The sequence below is a fragment of the Capsicum annuum genome, chromosome 12 (genome assembly GCF_002878395.1).
Source record: "Capsicum annuum cultivar UCD-10X-F1 chromosome 12, UCD10Xv1.1, whole genome shotgun sequence".
Classification (NCBI taxonomy): Eukaryota; Viridiplantae; Streptophyta; class Magnoliopsida; order Solanales; family Solanaceae; genus Capsicum; species Capsicum annuum.
This window is the reverse complement of record NC_061122.1, coordinates 95,774,475-95,793,865: the sequence shown is the minus strand read 5'-3', so window position 1 is coordinate 95,793,865 and position 19,391 is coordinate 95,774,475.

Sequence of the window (19,391 nt, the reverse complement as noted above, 5' to 3'; positions counted from 1 at the left end):
CATCAAGTATTTCTGTATTTCTTAAACACCATTCCCAGTAAAAGTATGCAACATAAAATGAGACAGAGGTAATATCTTTTAGAGGCTTTGTAGACCAATGCAAATTTAGGTATGGTATTGTCTTATCTTTTAGATGTTATGGTTCTAGTGGCCAAGTATTATATATGTAGTTTTGGTCTTGCCTTCATGGTTTATTTTCATTGGTGCATATTATCCATACTTGGTAGAATCTTTGATTCTTATAGTTACATGCATAAGAAGTACAAGGTTATAGGTTGGTGCTCTTTGGCCTTTACGACTATGGATGTCTATCCTCCCCAATGGGTTTTGAGGCATGAAAAAAGTGATATTAGAGTGGGTCATCCTAGGGAGTCTACATATCCTTGTCTATGTAGAGTCTTGCTTATGGGTGTGTTGTGAACCACATCTATAAACAGGAGGCTATACGATATTTAAGAGCTATTTCTTTTTCTTTATTCCTTAGATCGTGCAATATATCCAAAGTGTAGGTGGAGTCATATTTAAACATTGAATTAATTTTTCCTCATTATAGTAAGTATATCAATTACAAAAAAGAGTACGAATATAAATAAGAAAGTAGAGGTGGTTGTTGGAGAAGGGACTAGTACGTCACCACCTAGACAATCTAATCAAAGTAAGGCTCGAGCAAAGTTTATATCACAAACTTCTTCTTTTCCTCCATCTCCAAAAGAGCTAAGAAGGAGAGCAATACCCTTAAAATTACCTATTAATGCTACAGAGAAAGATTTAAGAAATGTGGTGGAATTATGGAATCGTATAACTGCTGCACTAGTTCAATGACAAGCTATTCCAACTATAGGTACTAATGGTGTGAATAAGGAAGCTAGTCTATAGGCACGAGATTTTCTTAAATTGGATCCTCCGACATTTATTGGGTTAGATATTAATAAAGACCCATAAGACTTTATTGATCAAATCCAAAGGGCTCTAGATATCATATATGTATATGGTAAAGAGACAATTGAGCTAGAAGCATATAGATTAAAAGAGGAGGTTATACTATGGTATGAAGACTAGAAATGTTCTAGGGGTTAAGGTGCACCTCAGCTAGTTGGGAAGATTTCAAAGAGGTATTTTTTTACCATTACCTTCCATTTAAGATTTGGGAGGCTAGTGCAGATTAGTTTTTAAATCTTTTCCTAGGAAATATGAGTGTGAGGGAGTGCATTTTTTGAATTTACTCTTTGGCAAGGTATGCTCTTAATATAATAGCTATTATGGATGAAGGAGTTCATCGATATATGGATACATTAAATCCATATTTTGTTAGAAATTATACTATTACTACTTTAAATACATACATGGATATAGCAAGGATACAAGGATCAGAGGCAAAGAAGAAGAACACAAGAATAAAAAAAGGTGGTATTCTGATGTGCTATAGAAATATAGGACTATCATCGCTTAAAATAACAAAAATATGCAATTTTATGAGGTTATTTTGTTAGATATGATGCTTTTTGGATATGTTTTGCAGGAAATCATGCTTTGGAGGCTAAGTTTGTGAAAAGATGAAAAAAGGTATTTTGGATACTTTTTGGAGAAATTATGGATGTTCAGGACACTTTTTGGCTTGTTATTGATCGAAGCATGTTAAGGAATTAAAGAAGATCCGAAAAGATGACTTCCATCACTTACTAAGTCAACATGTAGATAGCAAGTAGGACCTACAGACCGCAAGTAAGCAAAGCAAGCGCTAGAAGTCCAAAATCCTTAGAGCTGACCTACAGGATTTTTTCATCATGGTACCTGAGCTCACCCAGCTGAACGCAGGTACTACCTGCACCCAGGGTTAGGGAGAAAGTAGGGGCCATAAGTGGCCACTAACCCCATTTTCTCCTTTATCATTTGGGCTTTGATTTTAGGGTTTCCTCATGTACTATAAATACCCTTATGTGTTTTTTAGTAGGAACACATTTTTGATACTCATAAACATATTTTGATTCCAAGATGCAATTTTGATCTTGGGATTCTCTTGTATTGAATTTAGTTGATTAATTCAGTTACGGTTATGGGTTTTTATACTTCTTACCATTGTGATTTCATATATGTTTTTTATTATGAATATTATTGATTTCTTTACAAGCATGAGCGGCTAGCGGATTGACGAAGTAGGGAAAGTGTTGTAGTTATTCTGAAGCGATATCTATGCATGTATTTCTTTATCTTTATTAAAATAGTTTTCTTAACGACTGCACACATTAGGATCCCACCTAGATTATTTCTACTTACTCCAAAAGAGGAGTAGTAACTAGGAAAAGATAAAGACAACAATAATTTGGAGTTTAACTGTCGATCCATGCTTCTAGGTTTTATCTTAGTAAGATTGTTGGGTTTCATCTAATAACTAGAGACTTAAAAGGTAATAATTAACTAGGATCAATATAAGGGTTAGTAAAGCGACATCCTAAGACTCAAAAGGTAAAGGGTGAAATCTTTCTACTTATCCAAAAGACTGTAGAAGGTACATAACTTATCGATTCTATATTCAATGTATCGGGTTTGTTAAATAATGCAAGATAAGCCTACTGAGTTGAGAAGCCAGAGGGAACACAATCCTAGTGTTCACTTATAACTGATTACGACTGTAGCTGGTTCATTTACTTGCTTGAATTTACAACATAAATCCCTGTATTTACTTTTTCAATTCTACCCATTGACTACAACTGTTGAGATCCACAATTCCACGTATTCCCTTGGGATTTGAACCCAACCTTTGTTGGGTTACTATATTTTGACAGCGACCATATCATCTTTTGAAAGGAGGTATAGTTTGGATGCCATCAAAATTTAGCGTTGTTATCAGGGAACACACTATTGATTTATGAATTAAAGTTGTTGCAGTTTTTGGGTTTTTCTTTTTTTTGTTCTTAGTTGGGCATATGCTGATGCATACCTAGCACACGGAGTAGAGGAAATTCTTTACTCCCACTGATTCCAAATCCAAAGAGGATCCTATAAATACCTAGTAGGATATCAGAGCAGAAAAGAGATGATCTTCCTAAAGGGGTTCATGATGTTGTAACCCCCTTCCTCTCAAAGAGTATAATATAATATTGATCGTCAGACTAGTGAGCTATTAGATTAAGCAAAGAATGAGAGGAGGGCAATATAAGAAGCTCATCGTGTATCTTGAGAGGCAGAGCTATCTCAGCAGAGACAAGCAGCAGATCATCGAGCAGCACTCAGTGAAAACTAAAACAGAGCTAAAGGTGCCCATGTTCAAGTAATCACAACATAGAAGTATGTCCAACCATATATAGATGATGAGAAATATTTAGAATAAGTTGAGCCGGCAGAGACTAGAGCCATAGTTCCTCCTATTTTACCCCTAAGCATAATATTTGGCATTACGAGTGCAATGATCCAGCTCTTAAATCTAAAGGGTGTGTTTGCAGGTTTGTATACAGATGATGCAAACTTGCATCTTGGATCTATAGTTTGTATACAAATCCAGGGGTGAATCAGGAAGCGCTTAAACTGAGGTTGTTCCCTTTCTCACTTATAAGAGAATTATCTTTATGGTTAGAGAAACTGCCAAGAGTATCTATCACTACATGAAATGAGTTGTGCCGACAATTTTTGAACAATTTCTTTTCTCCATCCAAGATGTTGCAGCTTAAGGACAACATTTACAATTTCAGGCAACTACAATTAGAATCTATGTATGAGGTATGATTCAAGATCAAGAAGAAGCTGAGTGTGTTTCCCGACCATCAATTGTTAGGGATGAGCTTATTGGAGATATTTTATCAAGCCTTGACTATTAGCTCCAGAGCCATGGTATAAGCCGCATCTAGAGAAGCTTTTATAAGACCGCGCTGAGAGGCAACTTCGGAGATGTTAGATTATACCTCACTCACTAACCGAGGGTGGCAAACTCGCAAGGATAAGGGGGATCTAACACATATTCTATTGGCCCCTCCTATGACTAGAAAGTAGTTGATGATTCAGTAGCATAAAATATTGTATTGCTAAGAACTGATCTAGGGGTACTAAAAAAGTAGCTTGCAGCAGCAACTTCCAAGAAAGTGAATGCAGTAGTAGCACAGGGGTCATCTTCCAAAGCATACGAGTCAGAACTGGAGGAGGAAGTGAATTAACTAGATCTTCAGATGGTAGATTGCTGAGCCTAAGGAAAATAGAACCAAGGTCAAAACTACTATGATAGATATAGAGAATGTAGCTCAGAGCTAGATAGTGACTAAAGGAAAAAGGATGACTATAGAGAGAAGGGAGATAGGTACATTCCACCTAGCAGATAAGATACAGAATCTAAAATGGAAGAGATGTTAGCTATGTTAGTGAAGGGTTAAGAAAATCAAGAGATCAACCTTAAGGAGATTAAGGCTTATATTTTAGGGTTGACTCAGAAGGTCGAATCATATGACACTACTATTAAGTAGTTGGAGCACCAGTGGGTAGATGTCAGCAACTCTAAACTAGAGGCATCCAGGTACCCTTCCGAGAAACACTATGCAAAATCCAAAAAATGATGGTCATGTACTTGTTATTACCACAAGGAGTGGTATCACTACTATGGATCCCCACTACCTGCTGTAGAAGCTGTTGATGATGAGACACATGTTGTTGAGTCTGAAAAGGTAACAGGTGATAAAAGTTAAGCTACTGAAGACAAAGGTAAGGGTCCAGTCATTGAGCCAAAAGTCAGACAAATTCTGAGACCACCCCCACCTTTTCCTTAGAGATTAAAGCAAAAAAAAAAGAGGAAGATAAGTTCAAGCGATTCATTGAGATGCTAAATGATTTGAGCTTTAACATACCTCCTCTTAAGGCTTTGGAGATGATTCCTGAAAATGTCAAGTTCATGAAATAATTGGTCATAAGTAAGAAAGAAGCGGTAATTAAGGATATTGGTGGTGTTCACCACTGTAGTGCAGTCATGACTAGGTATTTGGTGTAGAAAAATAGGTGATTTTGGAGAATTTACTATACCATGCACTATTGGGTTATCCCAATTTACTAGAGCTTTCTGTGACTTAGGAGCCATTATTAATTTGATGTCGTTGGCCGTATTTAAGCAATTGAGCTTGAACCCTTCAGAACTGATGTCTATGCATGATATGGGTACAATCATGAAGATGGATGTTTTTTAGTGTGTTGAATACAACCTACGGAGTGTACGAGTTGGAGTGTAAAAAGGGCTCAAAAGCTGTCCCTCTATTGCACTCCATAGGATCCATTTTGTTCATTTAACACTAAGAGGGACTTTTGTCATTTTGCCTATTATTGTAATAAGTCTATAAATAGAATATGTTTAAGAACACTTGAGAGAAGTCTCTCTAGGCCGAAGACTAGGGCATAGCAAGTGTGAAAACACTTTTGAATGTGTTTTGCTTAGAAACGCTGGTGCTTGAGTGGTGGAATCCCTCTCGTGGCTTCGTAAGAGTGTGGTGTTATTATTGTAAGTTCTAGGGGTCCTTAGATGGAATATTTCTATGGGTTCTTGGATCTTATTGTAGTGTATGTCTCACTTCCTATCTTTACATTTCATGTTTTAGTTTGTGTTGTCTAGTTAACCATTGGTTCTTGTTGTTCTTGTAATCTTATAATCGTTGGTTCTTGTTATCATAGTTTTGTTTCTTCCTACCATATTGTTGATTATCTCTTGTTTTTTTGATATTTTTAGGTGTCAAATAAACCTACATATCTTGTATTCTTGTTGTGTTTGTTGAATTCGAGAGAGCTCCCCATTTGGTCCGCTATTTGTTGTGATTTGTGGACTGTTTTGGGGGATGATTTTGTGTTCTCTTATTTTATTCCGTATCATTTGGTATCAAATCCAAGTTTGATTTCGTTCCTACGAAGTTAATCTTGGGTTTGTTAGTTAGAAAATCGAAAAAAAAGCTAAAAATTGAAAAAAAAATCCAGAAAAGTTGAAATTTGTCTATTTTTATTTCTTGGCTGAAAATTGTGTTCTTGTTGTCTTGGCTGAGATTTGTTTGTTGTGTTTCTAGATCTAGTAGTGTTCTTGTTTGTTTCGTCGTTTCTAGTGTTAGTTTTCTTGTTCACTAACATTTTTGAGTCTAGATTTAAACTTGAGCTTAAACTTGTTGAAAGTTGTTGTTGTGAACATTGTTGTGGCCGTGTGATATTGTTATTGTTCAAGCTTGGCCGTGTGTTGTATTGTGGATTTGGAGTTGCACGTTAGGTTGTTGTTGTTTGTTGTTTGAGATTTGAGGTTGAACATGTGTTGTTGATGATGGAGAATCTAACATGAACCTTAGAATTCCAAGTGTTGTATTCTTGATGTTCTTCACCACCTTCATAACTTGTTGAAGAAAAGGTATTGTTTGATCTTAACACCAAGAAGAAAGAGAGTGGTATTGTTGTTAGTCTTGAAGACTTTTTTAAACCACCCTTAAGCCTTCTCCAATAATCTTCCAAGTTTTAAGGTCTTTCAAGACTTTTCCTACACAAAACAAAGACTTACAACGACTTCCAACAACCTTTCATGATTTAAGGACCTTGTTTTGTGGGAATAATATTAGCCAAGTCAAGACTTTTGTTTGAAAATTGAAAAGAGTTTCAAGACTTGTAGTTTCCCTCCATTAACTAAATCTCAACCATCCAAATTGAAAATTGACCAAGACAACCAATAAGTGGCTGCCACGTTATTATTTACTATTCATACGACAATTTTAAGCTCAAATTTTGATCTCTTAAGTTTCAATTTGTTGTTTTCTAGTTTCGTTTGTTGATTCTAATACCAACTTACAAACTAGTGACCATTTACTAGATTGTGAGTTGGTTTTGAAAACCGTTCTTTTTGTTTACGTCTTTGTGTGTTTCTTTTCTTATTTTTTGGAGTCGTTGTAAACGTTTGGTTCACCTCTCAACACCTCACAGAGTACAAGCAAGCTTACAACACTTGTGATATTAAAGTGTGAGGAATCCGAGAGGCAAAGAAATAAAGAGAGAGTGTAAGGACCTTTCTTGTACAACTAATTTGTTTGTGTTTTGTAGGTAACTTCTTAGCGACAATGAATAACAATGTTCCTAATGCTATTTTGTCCGAGAATGAAACTAAACTAAGCCAAATGAGATTGAAGGCAAATCTCAAGATGGAGAGAAAGCCGAGGTTCAAAATAAAGTTGTTATGTTCTCGGTTTCTTCTTATTTTGTGGGCTGTTTTGGAACCATTTTCATTTGGTTTGTGCTGTGAATTTGAGGTCAAATTCCTCTTAATATAGAGAAGATGATACGGGTACAATCATGAAAATGGACATTTTTTAGTTTATTGAATGCAACCTACGGAGTGTACGAGTTGGTGTGTGAAAAGGGCTCAAAAGTCATCTCTCTATTGCACTCCGTGGGAGCCATTTTGTTCATTTAACACTAAGAGGGACTTTTGTCATTTTGCCTATTATTGTAATAAGTCTATAAATAGAACATGTTAGGGTTTATTTCATTTGGTTGCTGAATATTGATGTAAGAACACTTGAGAGAAGGCTCTCTAGGCCAAAAACTAGGGCATGGCAAGTGTGGAAACACTTGTAAATGTGTATTGCTTGGAAACGTTGGTGCTTGAGTGGTGGATCCCTCTCGTGTCTTCGTAAGAGTGTGTTCTTATTATTATAAGTTCTAGGGGTCCTTAGATGGAATATGTCTATGGGTTCTTGGATCTTATTGTAGTGTATATCTCACTTCCTATCTTTACATTTCATGTTTTAGTTTGTGTTGTCTAGTTAACCATTGGTTCTTGTTGTTCTTGTAATCTTGTAATCATTAGTTCTTGTTATCATAGTGTTGTTTCTTCCTACCATATTGTTTATTAGCTCTTGTTGTTGTTGCTGTTTTTAGGTGTCAAATAAACCTACATATCTTGTATTCTTGTTGTGTTTGTCGAATCCGAGAGAGGTCCCCATTTGGTCCATGATTTGTTGTGATTTGTGGACTATTTTGGGGTGTGATTTCGTGTTCCCTTGTTTTGTCTCGTATCAATGCAGTTGTTGATGGCTGACCATACAGTGAAAAAACCTATGGAAATCTCATTTTATCTGATTGTGAGGGTGAATAACTTCATCTTTCCATCTAACTTTGTCATCCTAGACTATAAGGTTGACACCGAGATGCCCATTATATTAGGAAGACCATTTATGGCCACATGTAGAGCTATGGTTGACATAGAGAAAGGTGAGCAGAAATTTAGCGTAAATGGTGAGGAGGATATATTAAACATCCAAAAGTTAATGAAGCAGCCAATCGACATGAGGGAAGTGTTGGTGATTGATTGTATTGATGACCCTGAAGGATACTCCTATAGGTATATTGATGAATTTTGAGTAGTCAAGATACCTGCATCGTGCCGTGATGTTAAATCAAGCATTGCATGAGAGACAACCTATGGACTTGTTGGTGAAGTTTGAGTAACCAACACATCCGCGTCGTGCCATAACGTTATATCAAGCACTGAGTGGCAGGCAACTAACTATTTTTCGTGTTCACATTTTTGTTATTTTTTGGTAGGTTTTAACTCTTGGAATTACCCAGAATATGGTAAAAGAATTGCTACATTCATCGATTTCCAGTTTATAGAACTGTGTGATCAACCCATCATGGTCACAAGTACCATATGGTAAGTTGAGTAATAAGTTAAAAAATTGAAATTTTGAGGATGAAAAATGGAAAGTTCTGGACTTTGGCATCTAGTTTTATTTTTGGGACCCCAAAGTTAGGTTGTGGGGCCATAAGTAGTTGGAAAAATATCAAAACGCTAAGTACGAATTACTGGAAAGCGGGCCAAAATGTTTGGCCCGACACTTGTACCCTCACCTATTGGCCACAAGTGGCACCTATGCCCCATGCCTGGTCGCAGGTGGCTGCCGTAGCTAGGTCAAAAGTGGGCCCAATTTTGGGCCCACCAACACATATATTTATGACCTAAAATAGACCCCCAGCTATATTTAAACAACTTTGACCTTATTCTAACTCATTCAAATCCTCAAAACTTTACTTTTCTCTTTGAATTCAAACTTTCCTCTTAAAACACAAACTAACCCATACTTAAGTAAAGGCTAAGTTGACACTTATTTGAGATACCAACTTGTCCCAACACACTAAAAACAAGTTCCAACTTTTGTTTTGCTTGACTTCTTCATTATTCACTCCTGGTTCTTCATAAAAGAGGTAACTTTCTCGGCTCCTAATGGTTATGTATTGATCTATTAATTGTTTAAATAAGTTGATATATGTATTCCATTTCAAAATATATACAATCTATCATGCTTATATCTAGGAGCCTTGAAGTAGACTAAAATCATAATGTAAGGCCTTGTTTTGAAGTAAAATCTAAAGTTGGGCCCCAATCGAAAGTTGAACGTGAATGAATAGAGTAATACCACTAGTTGAGCATGTTTGTTTGTGTTTAAAGTTATGATTTATGATAGGTGTGTGAACATTAGACTTGTTGGAATTTCAAATAGGCTAAAGGGGTGTGAAAATTGAGAAAAAATTTAAACTTTTTGAATTTTGAGTTTTTCTTCAACTTTTGCTATCCCTCACTTTTGTCGGAAACTAACAACTAGTTTTTCAGGTACATATGGAACCTAAATCTATAAATAAGAAGAAGGATGATACCTCGAAGAGACGGGAAGAGTCTTATGAGCCTATTGGTTCAATGGAGGAGTACCCGAGGTAGCGATATAAAGATACTGTAGTTGAGGTGACACATAGAGTTACTAGAGGGCAGACACGCCAGGCTGCTCATAAAGTTGCAACTCAGCCAAGGATAAATTTAGCATAAATTTCACCCCCACACACTTCTCCACCTGATGATGATAAAGAGTAGAAAAAGACAAATTCTGAATCTACTCCACAGGTTGTTGCTCAGGACCTCTAGTCTGAGGAGGGGTCCCAGGATTGATCCGAGAAGGCAGAGCAAGAGGAGTCATCAGTGGTGCCCCAGTCTGAGAAGGTTACCACTAATCATGTACAGAAGTCAGAGGTAACCCAGTCTGAGGAGGGTACAGAGTAGCTTTCCCACATGTATCATTACAGAAGGGGTAGGGTCCCGTACCTACACATAACTCAGATGCACCTCCCGAGGAGGGACATCCAAGATGATGTGTGGAAGGGATATAGGAGTTATTTGATATCAATATTTATATTTGGGAAGCAGGCAGGCCTACGAGGGTTATTTATAAGGACCGCTGGATTGATCTATCAGGGCTGAGTCGAGTACCATAGTTATGGGTGGTATTTGATTGATGTCAGTTAGAGTGGATGACTAGACCACTTGGTTCTTACAGCCCGACTATTGTAAAAGAATTTTATGCATCCTACCTAGCTACAATAGTCCTTCCTATACGCAGAGCCCTATGCCTAGTGAGATTCGCGAGGCAGACACAACTTGATCATATACTGGTTAGAGGGGTCAGAGTTGATACTTCAGTAGAGACGATCTATAGAGTAATATTCAGCCCATATTACATTAATCCTACATCTACGATCGAGTGTGACCATAGACTGAGGGTCACAAGTGATTGACATATCATGTGGGAAGTTGAGCACCGACGAGAGAGGGTTGAGATGGCTAGGTGGATAGCCGATTATATTTCACCTTTGGGTGATATGACCTCATGGATTGAGGGTCATGGTATGATTAAGAAGGGCCTATTAATATTTGAGGCCATATTTTGGTGGTTGCTAATTAGATACTGACTGATACCCACTGCTTTGAATAATATGTTAACTTGGGAGGGAGCAGTACTGGTTGCTTGTATGATGGCCGGATATGCTGTTGATTTTGATGTCATTCTCTGGTATGAGTTACTTGAAAGAGCATTTGGGGAGTTGACTAATCTGTCATTCCCATGAATGATTCAAAGGCTATGTGATGAGGTTGGTGTACTTGCGATATCGAGAGTAGAGAAGATGGTACTTATAATGACGACTGCGCAAACAAAGACTATAAAGAGTATGGCACCCCCCAGACCTTCCCAGGAGATCTATAGAGCCAGTAGCAGTACCTAGGGCCCAACCTGAGGGCCTAATAATTTCCACATAGCATACTGGTACACATCAAGAGGATATGGGTGTTAGTGTTGATATGGAGATAGGGAGCACAAAAAGGCTCTACATTCGAGTACATAGGGCGAGGGGACACCAGCCACTTCTTCTTCAGCCCCGGCTTTGACCTTAGATCCAGTTGGTGTACCTACAGAGCCTACTCGCCCATATACTATAGCTTCTGCTATAGGTATAATTACAATATCTAGCAAGTTTTGCTAGAGCTTAGTGGATAGATAGAGGGCCATCGATGCTAGGTTGAGGGTTATTAAGACCGAGATGACTATCCTCTACGAGCAGATGAGATCATAGGTTAGGACTAGATTTGAGCAGAAAGAGGATGGATGAGAGGCTAAACAGAGAGCTGCACTGTTTGAGCTGTGTGCTAATTTCTAGACATGAATTGATGAGTTTGGGAGATAGGTTACAACCTAATTTATAGAGATAGATATGCCAAATTTAGCCCAAATGAGGTAGGAGTTTGATACATTATGAGCAGAGGTACGCTCTCTCACAGAGAGTTGTGTAGCATCCATTCTCTCAGTTATACCCTCGATGGTCCATATCATCTCTGCACACACCGAGATAATTTGATTTCCTTGTAGAGGATGAGGAGGAGGTCCCAATAATTGGGTCCAAGAAAGGTCACATAGACGACTTTCAGGATACTAATATGCCATATGACCAGGAAATTAAAAAGACCAGACATGATTTGATGGAGACTTCATTCATCGATAGAAAGAGGCGTGCATCTATAGCAGTGGTTGCATCCTCTAGTAGTGGACCACCACCACCACCGCCTCCGCTAGCTGATATGCCCCCATTTAGGGATGCTCATAATTCAAGAGCCTAGTGCATCCTAGGTATGTTCTCACTTCCCTCTATTTTACTTTATTTTAATACATTGAGGATAGTGCATAATTTTTAGTTGGGGGTGGGCTTACTATGCCGCTATGGGCTTTTCTTATTGTGATTCTTTTCCTGTCGGTCGCGATATGATTGTAGAATTGACATGTCTAGGATAATTTTGTGTCATATTGTGTTTTATTTTGTATTGTGTTTTTTTTGTGTTATTAGGGGATTTTTAAGTATTTAGGACTGTAGTCATAATTTGATTGATTTTTGATACCTCTCTAAAATTTTGTGTTTAATAACTGTGTGCATGTATATATGTGTGAACACTATTGATCTTGTTATGGCATTAGGAGTAGGGACATGATAATCACTTGCTAATAATTTTATAAACTAGATAGGAAGTAGTTGGTAATATTGACTCTGTGCTATGTATGTGTGATACTACCTAGTTCCCTTTGTGTGTTGAATTCAAAAATTTCCTGGTTAGTCTTGCCTAGGTTGAAAGATAGTCAGTTAGGATAGGATCATAAGCCCTTTTTTTTTTAATTTTTTGTCCACTTTTAGCCTAAATAACCTTCCCATTATGAATTGTGTCCCTTGATCCCTATTTTGAGCCTCATAGCCTATTTCTCTTATTTCACTTATCCACCTTCCCATTTGTGCTATAATGAACATATTTTGGCCCTGGTCCTCCTTGGACATTGGTGCACCTCAACTCAGGTAAAATGCGTTAGTTGAGAGTGACTATCATTGGGTGCATAATGTAAAGTGGATATGAAGAAGGGTAAAATAAGAGGAAAATTTAGTAGGGCTGGGTGTGGCTTAAAAAGAAATGAAGAAAAAAGAAAAAAAAAAAGAAAAATTGTGAAAAAGTAAAAAAGAAAAGAATAAAAGATCACACCCAACTTGAATGTGCAATAAAGAATAAAATGGGAGAAATAAGGGTGGAATAAAAAGAATTGGCTAGTAAGTGAAACCCCAAGGTTAGTGTAGTTCCAAGGAGGCTTAGTCTCTTGATATGTCCATATGTACCATGTCAGCCCCCAAGCCTACATTACAAGCTAAAAAAGTCCTATAGTGATCCTAGCTTGACTAGCTAAAAACTAAGATAAAGAAAATAAGGGCAAGCCTATGGTATTTGACATGCATTGATTAAAAATTCTCTTTTGAGTGTGAGTGTCTCTTGAATGTCCCTGCATTGACATGCATTATTTCATATGAGTGAGTGGGACATCCTTGTTGTGAGAACATTTAAGCCATATTACTAGCTATTTGCTTTTTTGGGATAGTGTAACTTGCATATATGAGTGGTTATATGTTGCTAATGTAATTTCCATATCTTGATCCCATTGTGTCACATTGTGGTGCTTCATGTTCATACACAGTTGGTCTTGAAAAATAAGATTGGATGGGTGTTGTGTTCTGAGCTTTAAGTGTTGACCGACTGCCTTGAATAGCTTAGATTCTCCTAGTTAAGCATCATTTTTATTTTTGTTGTGTTTGTTGCCCGAGGACATACAAACATTCTAAGTTGAGGGTGTTGACGTACTATAGAACTATAGCACCTTCGATGCTTAAAATAAGGAAATATGCAAGTTTCTGAGGTTGTTTTGTTAGATATGATGCGTTTTGGGTATGTTTTGCAGGAAATCATGTTTTGGATGCTAAGTCTGTGATAAAGATGAAAAAGATATTTTAGGCTACTTTTTGGAGCAATATGTTCGGGATATTTTCTGGCTTATTCGTGATTGAAGCATTTTAAGAAATTGAAGAAGAGTTGAAAAGATGACTCCCAGCACTTACAAGTCAACATGTGGACCGAAAGTAGGACCTATGAACCACTAGTAAGCAAAGAAAGTGCAAAAAGTCAAAAATTCTGAGAGCTGACCTACAAGATTTTTTGTGCCCTATACCTGCGCTCACCATGCTGACCGCAGGTACTACCTACGCCAAGGGTCAGGGCACAAGTAGGGGCCATAAGTGGCCATCGACCCTGTTTTCTCCTATTTAGTTTGGGCTTTGGTTTTAAGGTTTTTTCATGTACTATAAATACCCTTTATGTGTTTTTAGTAGGATTTATGCACTTTTGATACTCACAAATATATTTTGATTCCAAAATTTGATTTTGATCTTGGGATTCTCTTGTATTGACTTCAGTTGATTAATTCAATTACGGATGTGGGTTTTTATACTTCTTATCATTGTGATTTCATCTATACTTTTGATTATGAATGTTATTGATTTCTTCAAAAGTATGAGCGGATAAAACCCATAACTAGGGTTGTGGAAACCCTGGCGGATTGACGAAGTAGGGGAAGTATTGTGGTTGTTCTGAATCGATACCCATGCATGTATTACTTTATCTTCCTTGTAATAGTTTTCTTAATGGGTGCACATATTAGGATTCCACCTAGATCATTGATACTTGCTCTAAAATAGGAGTACTGACTAGAAAAAGATAAAGACAACAGTAATTTAAATTTTAGCTACCGATCCACACTTCTAGATTTTATCTTAGTAAGATGGTTAGGTTTTATCAAATAACTAAAAACTCAAAAGGTAATAGTTAACCGGGATCAAGATAGGGTTAGTAGACGACATCTTGAGACTCAAAAGGTAAAAGGTGAAATACTTCTACTTGTCCAGAAGTCTGTAGAAGGTACATAATTTATTGATTCTGCATGCAAGGTATTGGATTGGTTCAACAAAGCACAATAAGCCTACTGAGTTAAGAAGCCAGGGGGAATACAATCCTATTGTTCACCAATGATTGATTATGACTGAAGCTGATATATTTACTTGCTCAAAATTACTACACAAATCCCCTCATTTACTTTTCCAGTTCTGACCATTGACTACAACTGCTAAGATCCATAATTACACATGTTCCCTTAGAATTCGACCCCAACCTTTGTTGGGTTACTATATTTTGACAGGGACTGTATCATCTTCTGAGAGGAGGTATAGTTTGGACGTCATCATATTCCAAAAGATTCAGATCCATGGAACAGTTTATGGAATCCCAAAATAAGTTTAGGCATTTTCTAAAAAACCTAGGACATCATCTTCTCACTCTATAGCTAGTGCTCTACCCTGGTTTCAGGGGTCCAAGGGCAATCAGTTTAGGAAAGAAGTGAGAGTCAATGTTCCTAGATAACGAGTTATTAAGAGAAAGAGAGTATGAGCCGATTCATGCCTTCTCGACATCCATGTAAGTAATGTGGAAATCTTTATTTAGGTGCATGTTGGTTTGGGATAGATGTTTGTTTTTGGTGTGGTATGTCGGGGAACATGATAAGAAAGTGCTTATAAAGGGGTATGGGTGGTATGGCACGACCTATTGGATCTTTCATTGTATCATCGTCATCAATTCCTTCTTTAGGTAGGGGTATACAACCTACAGGTCATGGTAGAGGTGTTAAGAAAATATCTAGTTCTAGAAAAGTTTAGAATCATAAATATTCTCTAGTGGATCGACAAAATTTGGAGGCCTCTCTTAATGTGGTTACATGTACATTATCCATCTTTTCACATAATGTATATGCATTAGTTGATCCAGTCTCTGCTTTATCAAATGTCACTTCATTGATTGTTGAAAAGTTCAAAAGAATACCAAAATCACTGGTTAAGTCATTTGAAGTATCTTCGCCAGATGGTGAGTTTATTATAGCTAAGAGAGTGTCTCAAAATTGTATAATAATTGTTTGTGGTCATGATACAATGACTGACCTTGTTGAGCTCGAAATGATAGATTTTGATATATGGGTATGGATTGGTTTTACTTTTTCCATGGTAGATTGTCGAACTCAGAGGGTGCATTTCTATTTTCTAAAATAGGCAGTCCTTGAATGGAAGGGTAATATTATTGCCCCTAGAGGTCAATTTATTTGTTATCTTAAAACAAAGAAAATGATGTCCAAAGGTTACATATGCCATCTAGTGAGAGTAAAAGAAATAAATGTGGAGCCGTCAATTCTTCAAACTGTTCTAATGGTAAATGAATTTTTGATGTATTTCCTGAAAATCTTCTAGGTTTTTCTGTAGAACGAGAAGTAGAGTTTGTAATTGATGTAGTTCCAGGTATTCAACCTATCTCTATTCCTCCGAATAGAATGCCTTGATAGAATTATGGGAGTTGAAAGAGCAATTAAAAGACTTGCTAGAAAAAGGATTCATAAGGCCTAGAATATCCCCTTGGGGTGCACCAGTGTTAGTTTTGCGTAAGAAAGATGGCTCATTGAGATTGTGTATTGAGTACTTATAACCGAATAAGGTGATTATTAAGAACAAATATGCCCTTTCATGAATTGATGATATATTTGATCAATTACAAGGTTCTAAGTGTTTATCAAAGGTTGACTTGAAGTCGGTTTACCACCAAGTGAGGGTTAAAGAGAAATATATACCGAAGACAACTTTTCAAACAGGTACCGTCATTACGAGTTTTTAGTTATGTCATTTGGGCTAATAAATGTACCAACAATTTTTATGGATTTGATAAATAGAGTGTTCAAGCCATTTTTAGATGTGTTTGTGATAGTTTTTATGATGATATTCTTGTTTATTCAAGATCAAAAGAGGACATGCTATTCACTTAATACAGGTGTTACAGATTCTTCATGATCGTAAGTTATATGCAAAGGTCTCTAAATGTGAGTTTTGGTTAAAATCTGTAGCATTCTTGGGTCTTATTGTATTTGATGAAGGGATAAGGATTGATACTCAAAATATCAAAGTCGTGAAGGACTGGGCAAGAGCTACAATGCCTATGGAGATTAGAGAATATTTTGGTTCCTCTATTTCCTTGTCATATATGTTTTCATTCGTATTTCTCTCCTATCTTTTTTTTTTCTTGTCTAACTCTTGTATTGGTTTCTCTAAGAAAAATTTTTTAATATGAAAATAGTGAAATTTGAATAAAATGAATTAGTATTCTTATTTTAGTTTATCTTTGAAGAAAAAAGACAAATTTAGAATTAGATTTACTAATAAAAGGGCAAACAAATCAACATAATTGATACTCCATTTGTTAAATGAAGGATGAAAATTAACAGATTTAATGAATGAAAAAGAAGTCGGTTTCTGTTTCTAAAAACTCAAGTGGCAGTAAAGTCAAATTCAACAGTGCAGATGTATTTTTTATTAATGAGATTAAAAGTGCACAAGTTTTGTAAACTTAAAGGACAAATAGTACCAGGTTATATTTAAAGGACAAAGTTAAGCTTGCCCCAAAATGTCGAATAATTTTGGCAAAAAACTGAGTTAAAAAGGGTGGATTATTTTTGTATTTTATCAACATTTAAAGTTTTAAAAAATTCATTTTACACCCCCCATTTAACTTAATCATTTTGACCTTAAACAGAGAAAGGAAAGTAAGGTAATCCTATTAATCAGGTCGGTTCAAGTCAACCCGGGCTCAATTCATTATTTTTTACCGGTCACGGTTCAGGTTCGACTCGATCTTGGCTCTAACTAGGTCTCAGTCCTTGTCAGGCCCAACAATAGAAAATTCCGCAATGACCCGGCCACGCCCTTTTTGCATTTTTAATCGTTCTTAATAGGCTGGTTCGGACTGACCCAAACGTTCTGATTTATTGGGACAATTTATTGGGCCTAGACTTTTTTAAAAAATTGTAATTTAGAAATTTGAAGGCTTTTTTAAATTGAAATTTTTGAAATTGACATTTTAAATAAAATTAATAGAAATTGGAATTTTGAATTTTGAAATTTTAAATTTAATTTGAAAGTTCAAAATTAAAAATTCAATTTCAATCTCAAATCCGATGTTCAATTTTTTAAGTGGGTCATTAAATTTTCAACTTTAAACATGGAGGCAATTCAAGATTTTCAACTTGGAGCCAATTCAAGTTTGAAAATTTTCATACGATCCTCATTCTATCTCTAATTTTCAAGTTTCAACTTTCAACTCTCATCTTTCAAGTTTTCATGGATAATAATATTCCACTTACACCTCCACCGCCACCCCAGCAACATCACGGAAGGAGATCGATTTTGGTATAACTTCTTTTTTTATGTGATTAGATGATAAAAGTGTCCAATGTAACTTATGTAATTCTACTTTAAATTACTATGGTATGGGTGCTTTGATTTGGCATATGAGGAGCCATCATGAAGATGTAGTTCTTAGGATTACTTAGTTTGTTTTTAAAATTTCTATTTATGTAATTTTATCAATTTAATAATCAAGTTTGTATGTTTTTAAATTTCCATTTATGTAGCGTTATGATTGTTATGATCTCTTTAAGCTTGTATGTTTATGAATTTTCAAGTACGTAATCTTATCAATTTATCTAAGTTCGTACGTTATAATTAAATTTGAAATGTGAAATTTGAAAATTGAAATTGGTATGTTAACAACTTGAAATTTGAATTTGCATATTCAACATATACTAGTTTAAAAGAATACATACATATTCATATATATTATATACATTGAACATATACTACTTGAAAGAATAAAAAATAAATATACATACAAATATACATTCAATATATACTACTTAAAGAATATATAGACATATATATATTCAATATATATTACTCAAAAGAATATATAATGTATACATACATATATACATTCAATATATACTACTTTAAAAAATATATAAAAAAATATATACATACATACACATTCAACATATACTACTTCAAAAAATATGCATACATACATACATACATACGTACATAGATACATACAATACACACTCACACACACACACATATATTCACTATACTACTAATAAAAAAATATACATATTATAAATTCAACAACATATACTACTACATAAAAAATATATAAATGCATGTATACATTTAATATACTAGTAATTAAAAGGATATACACATTATAAATTCAACAACATATACTATTACTTAATAATATATATATATATATATATATATATATATATATAGAGAGAGAGAGAGAGAGAGAGAGAGAGAGAGAGAGAGAGAGATTAATAAATAAAATTAAGAGAATATACTTATTATAAATTCAACAATATACACTATAAATTCAACAACATACACTACTTAATAATATATAAGTATAATGTATATCACTTAATATAAGATACATACAATATATTCAACAGCATACGCGACTAATTAAAAATATATGCATACAATACATTCAACAACATATGCTACTATTTAAAAAAATATACATACAATATATTCAATAACATATACTATCACTTAAGTTTTAAAAGAATATATTCAATATATAATATTACTACTTAAAGAGTATATAATATTATATATTAGAGGAAAGGACAGAAACGACACTTCAAATTAAACCATTTCCTTGAAAATGACATGGAATTTAAATTCCACTTTCTAGCCATTTTAATTTACTGACTGGTTCTATACTATTTTTACACAACTTTTATACAGGTTTTATACAAATCTTATACATAAATATTCTATACGGAAATTATATA